This window comes from Heterodontus francisci, chromosome 4, assembly GCF_036365525.1.
Source record: "Heterodontus francisci isolate sHetFra1 chromosome 4, sHetFra1.hap1, whole genome shotgun sequence".
NCBI lineage: Eukaryota > Metazoa > Chordata > Chondrichthyes > Heterodontiformes > Heterodontidae > Heterodontus > Heterodontus francisci.
Window position 1 is genome coordinate 89271516 of NC_090374.1, and position 18045 is coordinate 89289560.

The 18045-nt window shown below is 41.5% G+C and overlaps 1 protein-coding gene across 10 annotated transcripts in view; it reads left to right on the forward strand.

The window, feature by feature from the left end:
* The window catches only part of apc (APC regulator of WNT signaling pathway), a 263447-nt gene that overhangs the window by 117846 nt on the left and 127556 nt on the right, over window positions 1-18045 (forward strand). For 3 of the 10 annotated variants that reach the window (XM_068029834.1, XM_068029835.1, XM_068029838.1), the window contains one exon: window positions 7636-7723. The exons of the other annotated variants lie outside the window; for them this stretch is intronic. The gene's annotated coding sequence lies outside the window, so the exon portion shown is untranslated. The remainder of the gene's footprint in view (window positions 1-7635; window positions 7724-18045) is intronic. 10 annotated transcript variants of the gene reach the window in all.

Below are 18045 nucleotides of genomic sequence, written 5' to 3' on the forward strand. Positions count from 1 at the left end.
TCTACCCAACAATGTGGAAGATTGTCTACCTATGTCCTGTCCACAAAAAGCAGAACGTATCTACTTGCAGTTACAATCCTGTCAGCCTCCTCCCAGTCATCTGTATAGTGATTGAAGAAGTCATCAGTTGACACCTATTCACCAATAGCCTGCTCATCGCTGGTCAGTTAAGGTTTTTCCACAGCCACTCGACCCTGGACTTCATCACAGCTTTAGCACAGGCATAGTTGCAAGAGCTGCGTGCCAGAGGAAAGGTGAGAATAGTTGCTGTCAGCATCAAGATAATGTTCAACCAAGTATGACACCTAGAAGCCCAAGCAAAATTGAAGCTAATATGGGGGGGGGGTCAAAGGCAAACCCTCCAAATGGTTGGAGATGTGCCTAATGCAAAGGAAGATAGTTGTGCCACAGCACTGAACCAGCCTTTATCAATTTCATTAATTCGTCGTCGTCATCGGTTGTCCCTTGATTTCGAGGATGACGTCTGCACAAGGTCGTGAGTTTCTTCAGGTGACTGAACAGGCCGATTCTTGACTCAGATCTTTGGGCACATGGGGCAGGATGTCCTTGAGGTAGTGGGATCTGGAGTGCAGAATTTGCTTCCTTTTCTTTCCTTCTCTGCTGCCGCTGTGCCTCATCATTAAGGTGTTTGGACTCGAAGCATGATGGACAAGTTGTCATCATTTTGAACAATTGGTAGCAAGCTCCTCCCAGTCATAGTTTCCATGGCATGATTTATCTCCCTTTTTGATGATAGTTACAATTGTCGCATTCCTGAAGTCGGGGGTGGAAGTTCTTTTTCCTCCCAAATCCGTAAGATGAATGCATGGAGTCTTGATGTCAGAAAAAGCCCACCAGCCTTGTAGACCTCAGCTGGCATGCCATCGGGGCCACAGGCTTTGTTGTTTTTCATCCATTTGGATTGCTTGTTGCAGCTCTCCCATCGATGGTGGTTCACCCATGGATTCTACCACAGGTTACTGGGGGATAACCTGGAGAATATCGGCTACCACTGTGGATTCACGGATGAGGAGCTGTTGAAAATGTTTGTTCCAGCGTTCACTGATTACATTGTCTTCCTTAAGGAGAGGCACACCATCCTGTGAGCGAAGGGGATTTTGTCCATTTGACCTTGGTCTGTAGATGCCCCTGGTGGCTTCAAAAAAAGCTTTGCATGTCATGATGGTCAGCGTATTGTTGGATCTCCCGGGCTTTCTCTTCCCACCACTTGTCTTTTGTCTTCCGGTTTGTCTTTGGGTGTCAGCCTTGAGCTGTTGGAATGCTGCCTTCTTGACTTGTGACCGTAGGTTGTTCTGCCAGGCAATGAAGGCTGCTCATTTTTGTTCCAGGAGGTCACATATTTCAGCATTGTTTTTGCTAAACCAGTCCTGATGACGATGATGCTCAACTCCAATGGTCTGGACGTAAGAGTCTAGAACAGCTGACTTAATTTGTTCCCACTGTTCTGAAACTGAGTTGGATGCATGACGATTTTCCAGATTGGTTGTGAGCTGCACTTGGCATTCCTCTCTTTGGTCAGGCTGCTTTAGGGCTGAGACATTGATCATCTTCCTCTTGGACTTTTGGATCTTGCAAAGTCTTGGTGCTAGGTGGATGTTCATCACTGATCGGACAAGTCAGTTCCCTGCATGGATCGAATGATGGCGACATCACTTAGATCTTTGACTTGAACAATGACATAATCCAGGAGGTGCCAGTGCTGTGATCCAGGATATGGTTTGTATTTGCCCTTCTGGCGGAAGAGGGTGTTTTTTCTGAGGCCATGCTGAGTGCACTTTGTCAGCAGGAGGACACCATTTGTATTGACTTTTCCCACCCTGTTTTTCCCAATAGATCCTCTCCAGACGTCAGAGTCACCGCCAACCCTGACATTTAAGTCCCCCATAAGGTTGACCTCTTCTTTTGAGGTGGTAGTGAGGACGTCATCAAGGTCAGAATAGAACTTTTCCTTAACATCTTCATCGGTGTCTAGGGTTGGGCCATAAGCTCTGATGGTGGTATATTGATTACGGCTGAGATGTAGGTGAAGTGTCATGAGACTTTCTTTTCTGCAGTTGGGGAGTTCTAAATTACATCCTGTATGATTGTGACCATGGGAAACTAGCCCTCCTTGATCTGTCTGCATCCTTTGGTATGGTTGACCACACCATCCTCCTCTAAAGCCTCTCCTCTGTTGTCCAGCTGGTGGGACTGCCCTTGCCTGGTTCCATTCCTATCTATCCAGTCAGCCAGAGGATCTATTCTTGGCCCCCTCCTATTTTTTACGTACATGCAATTCCTTGGTGACATCAACTGAATACACAATGTCACGTTCCACATGTTCGTCGACAGCACCCAGCTCTATCTCACCACTACCTCTCTGGACCCCTCCACTGTCTTTGTCACGCTGCTTGTCCGATCCTGTATTGGAGGAATAGAAATTTCGTTCAAATAAATATTGGGAACATCAAAACCCTTTGTCTTCAGTCACTGACACAACCATCATTCCCTGGCCGCCATCTCCATCATTCTCCCTGGCCACTGTCTGAGGCTGAATCAGTCCATTTTCAACGTTAGCATCCTAATTGGCCTCAAGCTGAGCTTCTGACCCCATTTCCTCTCCTTTCACCAAGATCGTCTACTTCCAATTCTAAGATCACCCGTCTCCACCCTGCCTTATCCTAGCTGCTGCTGAGACCCTCATCCGTGCATTTGTTTCCTCTAGACTTGACTATTCCAATACTCTCCTGACTGGCCTCACGCCCTCTGTAAACTTGAGTTCATCCAAAATTCTGCGTGTATCGTAATTTGTGCCAAGTCCCATTCACCTATCACCCCTGTGCTTACTGATCTACATTGGCACCTGGTCTGGCAATGCCTCAATCTGAAAAGTGTCACTTTTGTTTTCAATCCCTCCATGGCCTTGCCTCTCCCTATTTATGTAACCTCCTACAACCCTTCAGCATCTCTGGACTCCTCCAATTCTTCCTTTTGTGCATCCCTATTTTAATTGCTCTGCCATTGGCAGCCATACCTTCAGCTACCTAGGCCCTAAGCCCTGGAGTTCGCTCCCAAAGCTTTCTGTCACTCCCTCCTCCTTCAACACTCACCTTAAAACATGCCCCTTTGATCAAACCTTTGTTCACCTTTCCTAACACTTTCTTATGTGGCTTGATGTCAAATTTTTTTGGTAAGCAGTCCTGTGAAGTAATTAGATGCATTTTGTAAATGCGTGTCATTGCTTGTCAGAGGCTGGTCAACATGCCCCAAGGATATCACTACAGGAGTTTGTCAGCAAAGCACCTTTGGTCCAGCTATCTTCAGCTTCATTAATAGTCTTCCCTACATCACAACATCAGGAGTTAGGCTGTTTAGAACTCCTCTGATAGTGAAACAGCAACAGGACCTGAATCACATATGTCAGCCAAAATCCAAGAGGCAGCTAATATTTGCACTAAACAAAGCAAAAGCCCAAACATCTTACCTTATCTTTCAATGGCACCACCATCTTCCATAGTCAACATCAGCAGTGGGATGGAGTGGCAGTGGCTGTAGCAACGCACCAAGGATACTTCAACAGCAACATCTACCACCAAGGAGTGCAGGAATAAAAATGTTGTGGGAACAGAATCATCTCCAAATTTCTATCCAAGCCACGCACCATCCTGACTTGGGGATCTAGCATCGTTTCTTCATTGTTGCTGGGTCAGAATCCTGGAATTCCCTACATAATATCATTGTGGGAACACCATCATCACAAAACCTTAAGCAGTTTGAGGAGATGGCCCACCAGCACCTTCTAAAAGCAATTAGGGTTAAGTAGTAATTGAGACTTGGCTCCTGTTGGCATGTGGACAAACAATGGGTGTTAATTGTCTTTTATTTGAAGATATTTTTGATTATATCTGTTTTGGTTATCGATGCTTTTTAAAAATTTTTAATCAGCTATATGGATACGAATTGCTGAAGTAAATGTGTTCAAGATGTATGCAGCCATATGAGAAGCAATTAACTGAAATTCCTGAAGATACATTTGCATTTTAACATTTTTGATCAGACAGATTTTTAATCTACTTGACCAATTCCTCTCCTGAACCTTTGCCCTTATCCCCAGTAAAGCCCCTACTCAATCCCACCTTAGAACATTGCTTCTGAGAGGGCCCATATCTTTGCACCTCAAGTCCAAGGTGCATGGACTCGAGCCTACCTGATGCACAACTGGTTTAGCCATCCTTCACCAGATCTGGCTGGACCACATTAAGCACTATTGGGCTCCACTCCCCTCTGTCAAAACTGCTCGCTATTCCAGGAACATCATGGAGAGCAACTTTTCTCCATCGCCGATAGTCTCCTTAAACCCTTATTTCCTGCAACTCCACCCTCACCTCCAACAAGTGCAAGGAACTCATGAACTTTGTCAGTATAATTGAGACTGAGGTTCCCCCTGCCCTAGCCTAGAACCCACTTCCTCATTTTTTCTCCATTCTACCATCATATCCTTGCAAGGCTCTTTTTACTGAAGGGACCCCATTGCCACCGAACTGCTAACAGCCCAATTTCCCTTCCTATTCTTGTCAAAACCCTCAATTGTCCTCACTGGGTTTCGTTCTTGCCCATCTTATCCTAGCCAGAACACCTCCATCAATGGCTTTTTTTCCTGACCCCATACTATTGACTGCAGATTCTCCTAAGGTCTGTCCTAGACAACCTCCTCTCCCTCATCTACATGCAGTCCTTTCGCGATAACATCTGCAGACATGGGGTCAGGTTCCATGTTTTTGTTAAAAGTATGCAATTCTACATCACCACCACCTCTTTTAACTGCTCTACTGAGTTGTGAAGGTTTCTTGTCCAATATCCAGTCTTGGGTAAGTTGCAATTTTCTCCAGTTAAATGGTGAGTAGACTAAAGCTATTGTTTTTGGCTCTTGCCATAAATGCCATACGATTGCCACTGATTCCATCTCCTTTCTTGGCCATTATTTCAGACTGTTTGCAGTCTTGTCATCTTAGTTGACCTGCGTTAAGCTTCCAACCCCAAATCCTCTGCATTATTAAGACTCTTTCTGCAGCTCCGTAATATCACCAGCCTATGTCCCTGCCTCAGTCCATCTGCAGCTGAAATCTGCTCTGTTCTTCTGTCACCTCCAGTCTCAATTATTCCAATGATCTCTGGGTTGGTGTCCCACCCTCCACACTATAAATTCTATCTCATTCAAAATGTTATTTTTTATTTAGAGATACAGCACTTTAACAGGCCCTTCGGCCCACCGAGTCTGTGGCGACCATCAACAACCCATTTATGCTAATCCTACACTAATCCTATATCCCTACCACATCTCCACCTGTCCCTATATTCCCCTACCACCTACCTATACTAGGGGCAATTTATAATGGCCAATTTACCTATCAAGCTGCAAGTCTTCGGCTGTGGGAGGAAACCGGAGCACCCGGCGAAAACCCACACAGACACAGGGAGAACTTGCAAACTTCACACAGGCATTACCCAGAATTGAACCCGGGACGCTGGAGCTGTGAGGCTGCGGTGCTAACCACTGTATTGTCTCTATCCTATCCTGCACTAGGTTTTGGCCGGCTTATTTTTTTAATAGAGTTGTAGAATAGTTACACCAACACCAAAACTTGAGTGCAAGATATCCAGAATTCTAGCAAGTCTTTTTCTCGAGAAAGCAACCATATCTGGCTGTAAATATTGTTGTACAGTCCAGAAGCAACGCAAGCTGAAAGAAGAACTGGGCACAAATTTGCCTGCCACAAATCAACCACAAACAATAGGCTTTCAGGCAGGGAAGGTTTAGAAGCTGCAACTCTCTGTAAAATCATGTGTGGCAGTGATGAAATAATACAGAGAATGCATTTTCAAAAAAATGGTCAGCAGCTAAAAAAAAAGACAGCTGACAATCCCCATTTACAACCCAGTGCAGCTTTGTGTGAACTGCAGTTCTGTAACTTTTTTTTTAGTTAACTGGCTTGTATTAGTGGTCAACTACAAGATGAACAGTGCTGAAGAAGCTAACCATGTGCAACTGTGATTTAGTATTTCCTCGTAACCAGAGGGAAGAAAGAACTTGCGGCGGCGCAGTGGTTAGCACCGCAGCCTCACAGCTCCAGCGTCCCGGGTTCAATTCTGGGTAATGCCTGTGTGGAGTTTGCAAGTTCTCCCTGTGTCTGTGTGGGTTTTCGCCGGGTGCTCCGGTTTCCTCCCACAGCCGAAGACTTGCAGCTTGATAGGTAAATTGGCCATTATAAATTGCCCCTAGTATAGGTAGGTGGTAGGGGAATATAGGGACACGTGTGGATGTGGTAAGAATATGGGATTAATGTCGGATTAGTATAAATGGGTAGTTGATGGTCGGCATAGACTCGGTGGGCCGAAGGGCCTGTTTCAGTGCTGTATCTCTAAATAAATAAAAATTTAAAAAATCTATATAGTGCCTTATCACATCCTAGGGGTACCTCAAAGCATTTTACAGCCAATGGATTGTTTTTGAAGTGCAGTTGCTGTTACTTTGGGAAACATAGTAAGCAAGTTGCATGCAGCAAAGTCCCACAAACTGCAGATGAACAAATGACCAGATAATCTATTTTTGATGGTTTTCATTGTGCAACAGTATAATAGTATATAGTAGAGTACTTAATGCATAGAAGTTCTACAGTTTAAAATCTGTTTGCTAGCTTTTTTCCATAAATTTGCCATGTTCATTTACAATGCCATTTTGGAGCCAACAGTTAAATGTTCTACCCATTGTTCTGTCTCTGGAGGTTTCTCCCTCCGCAGGATGATGAAGAGTATGCCCAGGACAATTTAAAGCACCTCCAATCTTGCAACAATATCTATGCTGCATTAGTAGTTAGTCATTGTAGCTGTCAGCCAGAAGGCATCATGTGCTTGGTCTCTCTTGCAAAAGCCATTCAGCCCAACAAGTCCATGTTGCTGTTTACCGTCCACATGGGCAGTTGGATCTAATCACATTTGCCTACCATGTTCCCATATTCCTTCAACTTCTTTTTCCATATGCACCCCTCTATACTAATATTTGTTTTTGACTCAACCACTAACACTGGGAGTGAATTCCACAGCCTCACAACTCTCTCTAAATTAGTTTCTCATGTCCTCTAAATCTCCGAATTTAATCATGTATCCATGGCCCCTTGTTTTTGACAGCCCCCCAACTACTGGAAATGGTTAGCTTCTTTCCACACTGTGTGATCAAGAAACTGTTGCAATCTACAAGGCCTTTCAAACCTTGAGACTATTTGATTTTACAACTATAAGTTTGAACTCTGTCACCATGAGAACAGGGCCTGCTGAAACATTTTTGATGCCATACTTAAACATAAGTATATTTTGACAGTTATACCTACTATCAACTAAGATCAGAGGAAAAATAGCAGTCAGTCAACCTGACAATATTACACATTAACAGACTGGCTTTTTTTTAAACAAGTGTCTTTCAAACTTCAACCATGTAGTTGCATTAAAAAAAAAGCTTTTAAAGTTTACCGTGAAAAACATTTATACATTTGATATTCCTTATTGTCTCCAGGAGTAATTTGTTAATATAAATATATTATTTGAAAATTAAAATAAACAAGACTATTTTTATTTTTTTAGGTGTTATATCTATTTCAAAAGATTTAGAAACAAAGAGTAAAAGCTGGAAATACTCAGCAGGTCAGGCAGCATCTGTGGAAAAGCAAAAGTAAGTCGATGTTTTAGGCCTTAAAACCCTTCCTGAAAACTAATGGCAAAAAAATGTAAAGTTGCTTATATGAAGTGGTTTAGTTGTGTTGTCCAAGGAGTAGTTGTAGTAAATATGCATTGTTTTTTAAAAATGTACATTACAAAGTTGGATTAAATAGCCATCAGAAATTATAGAAAAATATAAAGACCTACTTTATTCAGTGTATAATAGTTTGACGTGCTACATTATGTGATCCCACATTGCATAAGTGGCAGCTGTCGTTCTCTAGGCTAAAGCAGTGAAGCGGAAGAAAACTTGCTGAAAAGGTTTCCCAGCCATCTTTGCTAATATACTGGCAGTCACTCAACACCAGATAGAAAAGACTGGGATGTGTACGAGCAGCTTTCCTGCTTTTGTTGTCCATGGTTTCTAGATTAGTATCTGTATCACGATGGAACTGATTTATTTAGCAACGCTACATTTTTTGGGCAGTTGTTCTCAGACCACTTCATTATAAAAAAATTTTCCCTGCTTTGTTTTGTGTGCGCGCGCTTTGTGGTCCATTTATTAAGAATCTTAAGTACTTAGATATTTGCATGCAATAGTATAGAGCACCCGTAACTTTCTAAGTGTGTGTAATCACCTTCCTTAAATTCCGTATATCCTAGCAATTTTCACGCTGTGGAATGGGAAATTCTCTAAAATGTGTGGCAACTGTGCATGTAGTAGAAACAGTTAATATGAAAATGATTTTTGTTGATTTCTTCACACAATGAATCTTCATTTTCACTTGAAAGATACATAAATATGAATGCAGATTTGTATTTGGTGTGTACAGCAATTTTTTAATATTACGTGGTAATTTGTGATGGGATAGCCATTTTCACATCTACTTCCAGACACTTAATACATAAGGTTTGGCATGTAGAGTAATGTAATGCATTATTCATCATACGTCATTGTATCTGGTGCTGTCGAACAATATTCATTGTTTAAAGTCTAATTGTTATGTTGAATATAACTCCACCAAAAGCACTTTGTTTCCTTCACAATGATACAAAATATAATTTTGCTAAAATCAATTACAGTAATTTTACTCAGATATCATTCAATTGCAACATTAATCTTCAGTTAAAATTGGACCAGTTGTGCGCTGTAAAGTACATTTCTGTCTGATTATGCTTCTGTGAAGCTCCTTGGGGTGTTTTCCTATTTTAAAAGCATAGATGCAAGGTGTTTTTCATTTTCAGAGTGCATTTAATTTTATTTTGTTCATTTTGAAAATAGAATTTCGTATTTTATGTGCTGTGCATTTCTTTTATTAATAGATTACCAGTGCTGAATATTGGCAGGGTATGTTGGCTTTTGTTCAGCGGTAGAAATCTTGCCTCTGAGTCACAAGGTCATGGGTTCAAGTTCTGCTCTGAGAACTTAAGCACATAATCTAGGCTGACAGTTAAGTTCAGTACTGAGGAAGTGCTGCATTGTCAAAGGTGCTATCTTTTGAATCAGATTTTCAACTGAGGCACGTTTACCCTCAGGTGAATGTACGCGACACTATTTGAAGAAAAGCAGTGGAACTTTATCGGTATCCTAGCTAGCATTTGTACCCCAGTGTATGTCTGCTCGGTTATTTCAATGCTATTTGTGGAATCCTGCTATGCGCAAATTGGCTACCATGCTTGTTTGTTATACAACAATAACTACTATTCAGAAGTTCTTGATTGGCTGTGAATTGCTATGGGCTGTCCAGAGGGTGTGAAAGGCACTATATAAATTTCATTGTGTTGAAATTAAATCATGCCTGCATTAGAAGCTTAGATTTTGTTGTGTGTGCAGTATGTTCAAGTTGCTGTTCTTAATTCCACTAAATTTTCTAAATACTAAACTGTTATTAAACCAGAAGAAAAGTTTATTACCAGAAAAAACTCTATATCTGAACATACATTTTCATTTGTGTGGTAAGAAACTAAAGCAGTATAATGCTAAATTGATTTGTACAGTGTTTTATGAAATTGTGCTCTTACTATCAGCTACACCCATTTTATTAAAAGCAAAATACTGCAGATGCTGGAAGTCTGAAACAAAAACAAGAAATGCTGGAAATACTCAGGTCTGGCAGCATCTGTGGAGAGAGAAGCAGCGTTAATGTTTCAGGTCAGTGATCCTTCATCAGAAGAAGGGCCACTGACCTGAAACATTAACGCTGCTTCTCTCTCCATAGATACTGCTGGACCTGCTGAGTATTTCCAGCATTTCTTGTTTTTGTGACCCATTTTAGTAATGTCAGGTTACACCCAAATATCCTCCCAGTCTCAATAGAATACACCTGAACTTAAAATGAGCATAAAAGGGCATAAGTCAACGTAAACAGTTGGGACCCAAAAAACTGTGAAGCACACCAGTATATCTCCTTTTTGAGTCTTAAAATTAAACATTTCCACCTATTTCACTGAACTTCTTGTACTTCAGGCACAACGTTTTTAAACTTTACTTCTCTCTCCACAGATGCTGCCAGACCTGCTGAGTATTTCCAGCACTTCTTGGTTTTATTACAACATTTTTAAGAATCTGCAATAGGGGTTGATTTTTAATGTGACTTGTATTTTGTGATAAAAATGCATTCAAAGAAACATAATATAGAGCATGTGAAAGTGAGGTTAAAATTTTTCAAAAGGCTGAAAAAAATGACTCTTTCCTGCTGCACCTGAAAATCTGGATGTAATGTTGAAAGTCCCTCCAACCACTCCCTCTCCAAACAAGTGCAATTGGAGGATACTCACATTTTGAAGGTTTTCTGAATGAATGTGAAACGCTTAGGAGACTGGCATGTTGTAGTTACATGGATAATACACTTACGCCCAGAATTCCACTATCATTTAAACCATGTATTTGATTTGCATTCCGATTGCACGTGTAATAGGCTGACACTCAGTGCAGCACTGTTGGAGGTGTTGTCTTTTGGATGAGACATTAACCCAAGGCTATGTCTGTCCTCTTAAATGGGCATTAAAGATCCCATTGCACTATTTCAAAGAAGAACTGGGGAGCTCACCAGGCCAATGTTTATCCCTCAACCAACATGACTAAAATAGATTTATCTGGTCATTATCATATGGTGAGACCTTGCTGTGCGCAAAACTAGCTGCTGCATTTCCTTCGTTACAAAAATTGCAAAATTTCAAAAGTGCTTCATTGCGTGTAAGGCACTGTGGGATGTTTTGAAGTCGTGCAAAGCTATACAAATGTAAATTCTTTCTATTTCAAAGAAGGAGCGTTGGTCCTTGTCTGTTTTTATAACTGTCATCTTTCCTGCTTCCAGCATCTTTTCTATTGAGAATAAGCAGAATTGTAATTGAATGTAGTGATTGGCAGCCTGAGGCTTGTGGTTATGAGTCGAAAGTTCAAAATTCTGAAATACTGGGGCAGACATCTGTATCAGACATGAAAAGATTGAAATTGAATGCAATTTCGCTGAACTTGATACACAATGATTAAAGTCTTTTAAATTGTTCAGAAAATTCACTGTAATCCTAACTAATATGGTCTTATTGACTTTTTCTTGGTTTCCATAACTCTGGCAGTTTGGACTGGGTTTTATTTTCAGTATTGCTTTTTATGGACATAAAGAATTGAACTGAAGCTACTTACTGTCACAGAAATTTAGTGTGTAAAATGGCTTCAGTAGTATTGATGCATCAATAGGTAATATTCAACTATAGTGTGCATTTTTATAGTACAGATCATGTAAAATAATGTCTGAGGGCTTTACGAAGGAGGTTACAGGAAATGCATCGATCAAGGCCAAAAATACAGCCAGGTTTTTAAAAAGTCTTTTGAAGGAAGGGAGCAAGATAACAATGATTTGGGACAATGTTCTGAAGTGCAGAGACTTAGATGCATAGAAATACAAAGATGCCACGACACAAAAACATGTTCAGCTCAACCCACTTATCCTCCACTTAAGCAAATAGTTCCAATAACATTTTCCATATTGTTTCAATCTCTTTTCCTTCATCCACCTAGTCATTCTAATCTTGCATTCCTGTTAGTTTGCCTTAAAATCTGTATTCTGATGAAAAAAAAAAAATCCCATTTTCAAGTCTGGCTTTGCATTGCCTCATGACAGATGGTATCTGAGTGAATTTGCATTGTATTTCCCCTCTAAAGCCTCAATATCCTAATATCTTAATAGTGTGGAGTCCAATACTGCATATAGCAGTCCAACTGAGGTCATATTAAGGTTTTGTGTCGGCTCATCATTTTATATTCTGCACCACTTGTGATAAAACCAAGAATTCTAGTAGCTTTTGTTGTCCGTATATTAGCTTGTATCTTTTTCTCTGTTATCTGTCTTGAGTCTCAGCATTCTCATTGTATGAGTTTATCTGACTCCTTGCTATTTGCAGCATCAGTGTGGATTTGTATTTGCTCTTTTAGCTTTCTCCAGCTTTTCTTCTCTCATCGCCAGTCACCTGGTGCGCTCTGACTACAACCACACTTCTGTCGGGGATTGTATCCAACATTCACACAGAACAAAATTGTGAAAAAGCTTCTTTTGTTCTGTCTATCTTTCTAAATATCTGCCTATCTCTTGGTTTGGATGAATGTAATGTCTGAATTCTTACGGTTGTGTACTGTCAAGTTGTTTAAGGTCACAAAACAAGCCATGTTTCACTATCTGTTTAAAAAAAAAAATCCAATTTAAAACCATAAATGTTAGAAAACCAACTAATCATATTTTCACAGAAAAAACTCAATGAACTTCTTTGATGGATAGTACTTCTGATAAAACCAACCAACCGGATTATTGGCAAATAAAATCCAACCCTTTGCTGGCCCACCAGCAGTTTATGTTCCACTCATAGTAAACCTGTACCCCAGGCTGGCCTCTTACCATCCAAAGGTCACTCTTAAATTTCATTGTGTTTTGCACACATACTGAGCCTGACAAGTATGACCTCAGAAATATTTCCTTCCAGGACCAGGATTTCCATGCAAATCAACCTTTTTTTGCCAGCTTGCATTCTAGTTCTGTCTTTCTGTTATTGCGCTATTGACATGAGGCAGGTCCCAACCTTTCTGCTGTCTCCTAAGATCAGGCATTGGATATTACAAATCCTTCCTAACCCAGGCGTAGTCATTCCTTTTACTGAGCTGAATAATAGGATTTGGTTGAATTTCAGGGGAATTCAGCAGGACACAAAATTTAGGCCTGGCCCAGAGAGAGAGCACTGAGAACATGCAGGAACACCAGCTGTCTCTTACCCAGGCACCACTCAATCCAGCTGTACCTCAGAATTTCAGGTCAGTCGGGGGCGAAGGGGCTGTAGCGATTTTATTTAAAATGTGGAAATCTTAATGCCACATGGCTATGATTTTCTCCCCCCCCCCCCCCCCCCCCCCCCAAAATATACTTTATTCATATAAATTTGCAAAAATACATACAAAACAGTTCAAATTTCACATTTCGGGAAGTTCAATAGAGATCACATGGCTATATGATATTAACAAAAGGGAAGTAGAAACTTATTTTACAACAATAACGTGCATTTATATACCATAAATATAAAAAGTTTCAAGGCACTTCACACTTAATCAAAAACAAGTTTAAAGAGGAAAAACCATTTTTAAAGCAAGTGGAGAAGCATTTGAGGGGTTACATCAAATCACTGAAAGTAATCTGACATTACAGGAAGAGAATATAGAGCAGTTCTGCCAAGCAATGCTGAAATATCAATTTGCATGATAACTCTCTTGAGGTTTTGCTGACAGTTCTTGCTACTAGTGCAAAAGGCATGCTATTTAAAAAGATCCAGAAAGCTCAAGTTCCAGTGGAATTAATGTGCAGTGGTTCTGTGATGTTGCATGTTTATGATTTTATAATAGGTTTTTACGAAATTAAACCCAATCAGAAAAATTGTTCTTTATGTTGCAAGTGAGCCAAACTGCTGTATAACTAAAAACAAATTGTTTGTGGCATTGTCTGTTCCCACCCTGTTTGGATCCTGCCCAATTGCTTCCTCCTAAACCTACTCTATCACCTTATTGTGTTATAGAAGTACAGATGATGGAAGCCATATGTCCAATATAGCTCATTCTTTAATAGAAACCAATGTATCCCTCTCCCCCATCAAGATTCAACTATTTCCACTTAAGTACACAAAAGACCATTTCACATATTATTTAGTCTCTGCATGTAGAATTGCTCTGTAAACCTGCCTTTCAGTATCTTGTACCTGTGTCTCCTTATTCTGCAGTCATGGTTTAAATAGGGATAGTGCTGCAAATTGCGGCGGCACAGTGGCGCAGTGGTTAGCACCGCAGCCTCACAGCTCCAGGGACCCGGGTTCGATTCTGGGTACTGCCTGTGTGGAGTTTGCAAGTTCTCCCTGTGTCTGCGTGGGTTTCCTCCGGTTTCCTCCCGTTTCCTCCCACATGCCAAAGACTTGCAGGTTGATAGGTTAATTGGCCATTATATAAATTGCCCCTAGTATAGGTAGGTGGTAGGGAAATATATAGGGACAGGTGGGGATGTGATAGGAATATGGGATTAGCGTAGGATTAGTATGAATGGGTGGTTGATGGTCGGCACAGACTCGGTGGGCCGAAGGGCCTGTTTCAGTGCTGTATCTCTTAAAAAAAAAACCTTGGCTATTCCACTTAGTATTTAATATACCAGTGTAAGAGCTTTCCTAATTTGCCTCCTTTTGAAAGCTGTCAGATTTTTTTCAAGCCTTTCCTCATAATTCAAATCTCTGTCATTGGGATCGACTTCATGGCCTTTCGTGCTGTCACTCATCCCACACACTCACTTTCTTGAGCTTTCACTCACAATCTCTTATTCTTGCCCTGTCAAGCACATTCCAACAACAACAACTTGCATTTATATAGCATCTTTAGTGTAATAAAAATGTCCTGGGCTTCACAGAAGCGTCAAGAAAGAAAATTTGATACCGAGCTGCATAAATTGCAGCAATACTTTTTATGCTAGTAATATTTCTTCCATGTGTGCCAGTTTTGATTGTAATTTTGTTGGATGTTCATTTGTATTTTTCAATCATTATCTAGTTTTTAACTAGAGATCTGCTGCCCTCTGTTGGAATTCCTGTTTTAAGCAGTCTTGGATAAAGTCAATTTGTTTCTCTGTCCAGTTACAAAGAACAAAGAAAATTACAGCACAGGAACAGGCCCTTCGGCCCTCCAAGCCTGATCCTCTACCTAAACATGACGCCTATTTTCTAAGGGTCTGTATCTCTTTACTTCCTGCCCATTCATGTATCTGTCTAGATACATCTTAAAAGACGCTATCGTGCCCGCGTCTACCACCTCCGCTGGCAACGCGTTCCAGGCACCCACCACCCATTGCATAAAGAACTTTCCACGCATATTCCCCCTAAACTTTTCCCCTTTCACTTTGAACTCGTGTCCCCTAGTAATTGAATCCCCCACTCTGGGGGGAAAAAGCTTCTTGCTATCCAACCTGTCTATACCTCTCATGATTTTGTACACCTCAATCAGGTCCCCCCTCAACATCCGTCTTTCTAATGAAAATAATCCTAATCTACTCAACCTCTCTTCATAGCTAGCGCCCTCCATACCAGGCAACATCCTGGTGAACCTCCTCTGCACCCTCTCCAAAGCATCCACATCCTTTTGGTAATGTGGCAACCAGAACTGCACGCAGTATTCCAAATGTGGCTGAACCAAAGTCCTATGCAACTGTAACATGACCTGCCAACCCTTGTACTCAATACCCCGTCCGATGAAGGAAAGCATGCCGTATGCCTTCTTGACCACTCTATTGACCTGCGTTGCCACCTTCAGGGAACAATGGACCTGAACAATTAAAGCATGGCTCTTGAGGTCAAAGTTCCCACAATTTCAAGACTACTCTCCTTTTAACCACTGAGTGGGTGTAATAAGAGTATTACAATCTGGTCCAGAACTCTTGATAGCATCCAGTATCCATTTACTAGTACTAGGACAAAATAAAAGCTAAATACTGCGGATGCTGGAAATCTGAAATAAAAACAAAGTGCTGGAAATGCTCATCACATCTGACAACATCTGTGGATAAAGAAACAGAGTTAATATTTCAGCTATATTGCTAGTATGGGGGGTATGGTCACATTCTGGTTGTGTTACTGGACTAGTAATCCAGTGGTCTAGAATAAAAATCTAGAGAACATGAGTTCAAATTCCACTACGGCAGATTGAGATTTAAGTTTAATTTCTTCTTAAAATTGCAGTGGTTCACCAGGAATGTCCATCAGCTTCTCAGGGTAACTAGAGTTGGGCATTAAATGTCAGCTTTGCCAGAGATGCCCATATCCAGATAAAACTTTTTTTAAACAAAGCATTTTCCAAAATCTGCTTATTGCAAACCTTTCATAGACATAATGACATTTTCACTTTGTGCCAACAGTTTGTCCTGAGAAAAAAGGTGATGCTTAGATTATAAGTAACTAGAAACAGATAGTGTGCTGTATTTTGCACAGTAAGTTGCATGGTACAGTCAGAATTACACCACATAAACCACAATGTACGACTCTCTTGCTAAGCTGGAATTGTGCTTAAGTTGTCCAGTCATCTTAAGATGACAAAAGTCTAATTGCTATAAGTAAACATGCCCTGAAATTGCTCATATAATTATTGTTAAGTCAGGGACATTTACTTTTTATGCAACCATGTTGTGCCAGTAGTGCTGGAAGTGAATTTTAAGTTGGTGGAAGGGCTGTCAATCAAGCAGGCTGCTTTGTCCTGGATTGAGCTTTGAGTTTTGCTGGATTTGCACTCATCTAGGCAAATTGGGATTATTCCATCGCACTCCTGACTTGTGCCTTGTATATGCCACCAGCAGTTCTGACCCACCAGAGGTGGGGGCACCGTGGTATGTAGTCAGGAGGGGGTGGCACTGGTAGTTCTCAACATTGACTACAGACCCCATGATGCCTCATGGCATCAAGTCAAACACGGGCAAGGATAGCTCCAGCTGGTTACCACCTACCTCCCTCCCTCCCTCACTTGATGAATCAGTGCTCCTCCATGTTGAACACCACTTGGGCAGAAGCAAATGGTAGCAAGAGCCCAATGTATTCTGAATTGGTGTTTTCAATGTCCGTTACCAAGAGTACCTCGGTAGCACCACTGCTGACCAGGCTGGCCGAGTCCTGAATTACATATCTGCCAGACTGAGCCTGTGGCAAGTGGTGAGAGAACCAACCAGAGAGAAAAGCCTGAAATAAAAACAAGAAATGCTGGAAATACTCAGCTGGTCTGGCAGCATCTGTGGAGAGAGAAGCAGAGTTAACGTTTCAGGTCAGTGACACTTCATCAGAACTCAGAGGAAAAAGCCTACTTGATTTTGCCTCACCAATCTTCCTGTCACAGATGCATCTGTCCATGACAGTGTTGGTAGGAGTGACCACTGCTCAGTCCATGTGGAGACCAAGTACCACCTTCACACCCTGAGGTCACACTCCATAATGTTGTGAGACATTACCACCATGGCAAGAGGGATAGATTCAGAACAGATCTAGCAGCTCAACATTGGGCATTCATGAGGTGCTGTGGCCATCAGCAACAGCAGAATTGTATTCAACCATAATCTGTAAACTCAGGGCCTGCCATATCCCTCACTCTACCACTACCATCAAGCCAGGGGACCAATCCTGGTTCAATGAAAACTGTAGGAGAGCATGCCTTGAGCAGCACCAAGCATGCCTAACCATGAGTTGCCAACCCGGTGAAGCTACAACACAGGACTTTTTGCATGCTAAACAGGTTAGCAGCATGCTATAGACCAAGCCAAGCGATCCCACAACCAATGGATCAGATCAAAGCTCTGCAGTTCTGCCAATCAGTCGCGATGGTGGTGGACAATTAAACCATTAACTGGAGGAAAAGGCTCCACAAATACCCCATCCTCAATGATGGGGAGCCCAGCACATCAGTGCAAAACACAAGGCTGAAACATTTGCAACCGTCTGCAGCCAGAAGTGCCGAGTGCATAATCCATCTCTGCCTCCACCTGAGGTCCCCAGCATCACAGATGCCAGTCTTCAGCCAATTCATTTCACTCTACGTGATAGCAAGAAACGGCTGAATGTGCTGGGTACAGCAAAGGCTATGGGCCCTGACAACATCTTGCTGTAGTACTGAAGACGTGCTCCAGAATTAGTCATATGAACATACGAATTAGAAGCAGGAGTAAGCCTCTCGAGCCTGCTCTACCATTCAATAAGATCATGGCTGATCTGATTGTAACCTCAACTCCACATTCTCACCTACCCCCAATAACCTTTCATCCCCTTGCTGTCAAGAATCTATCTACCTCT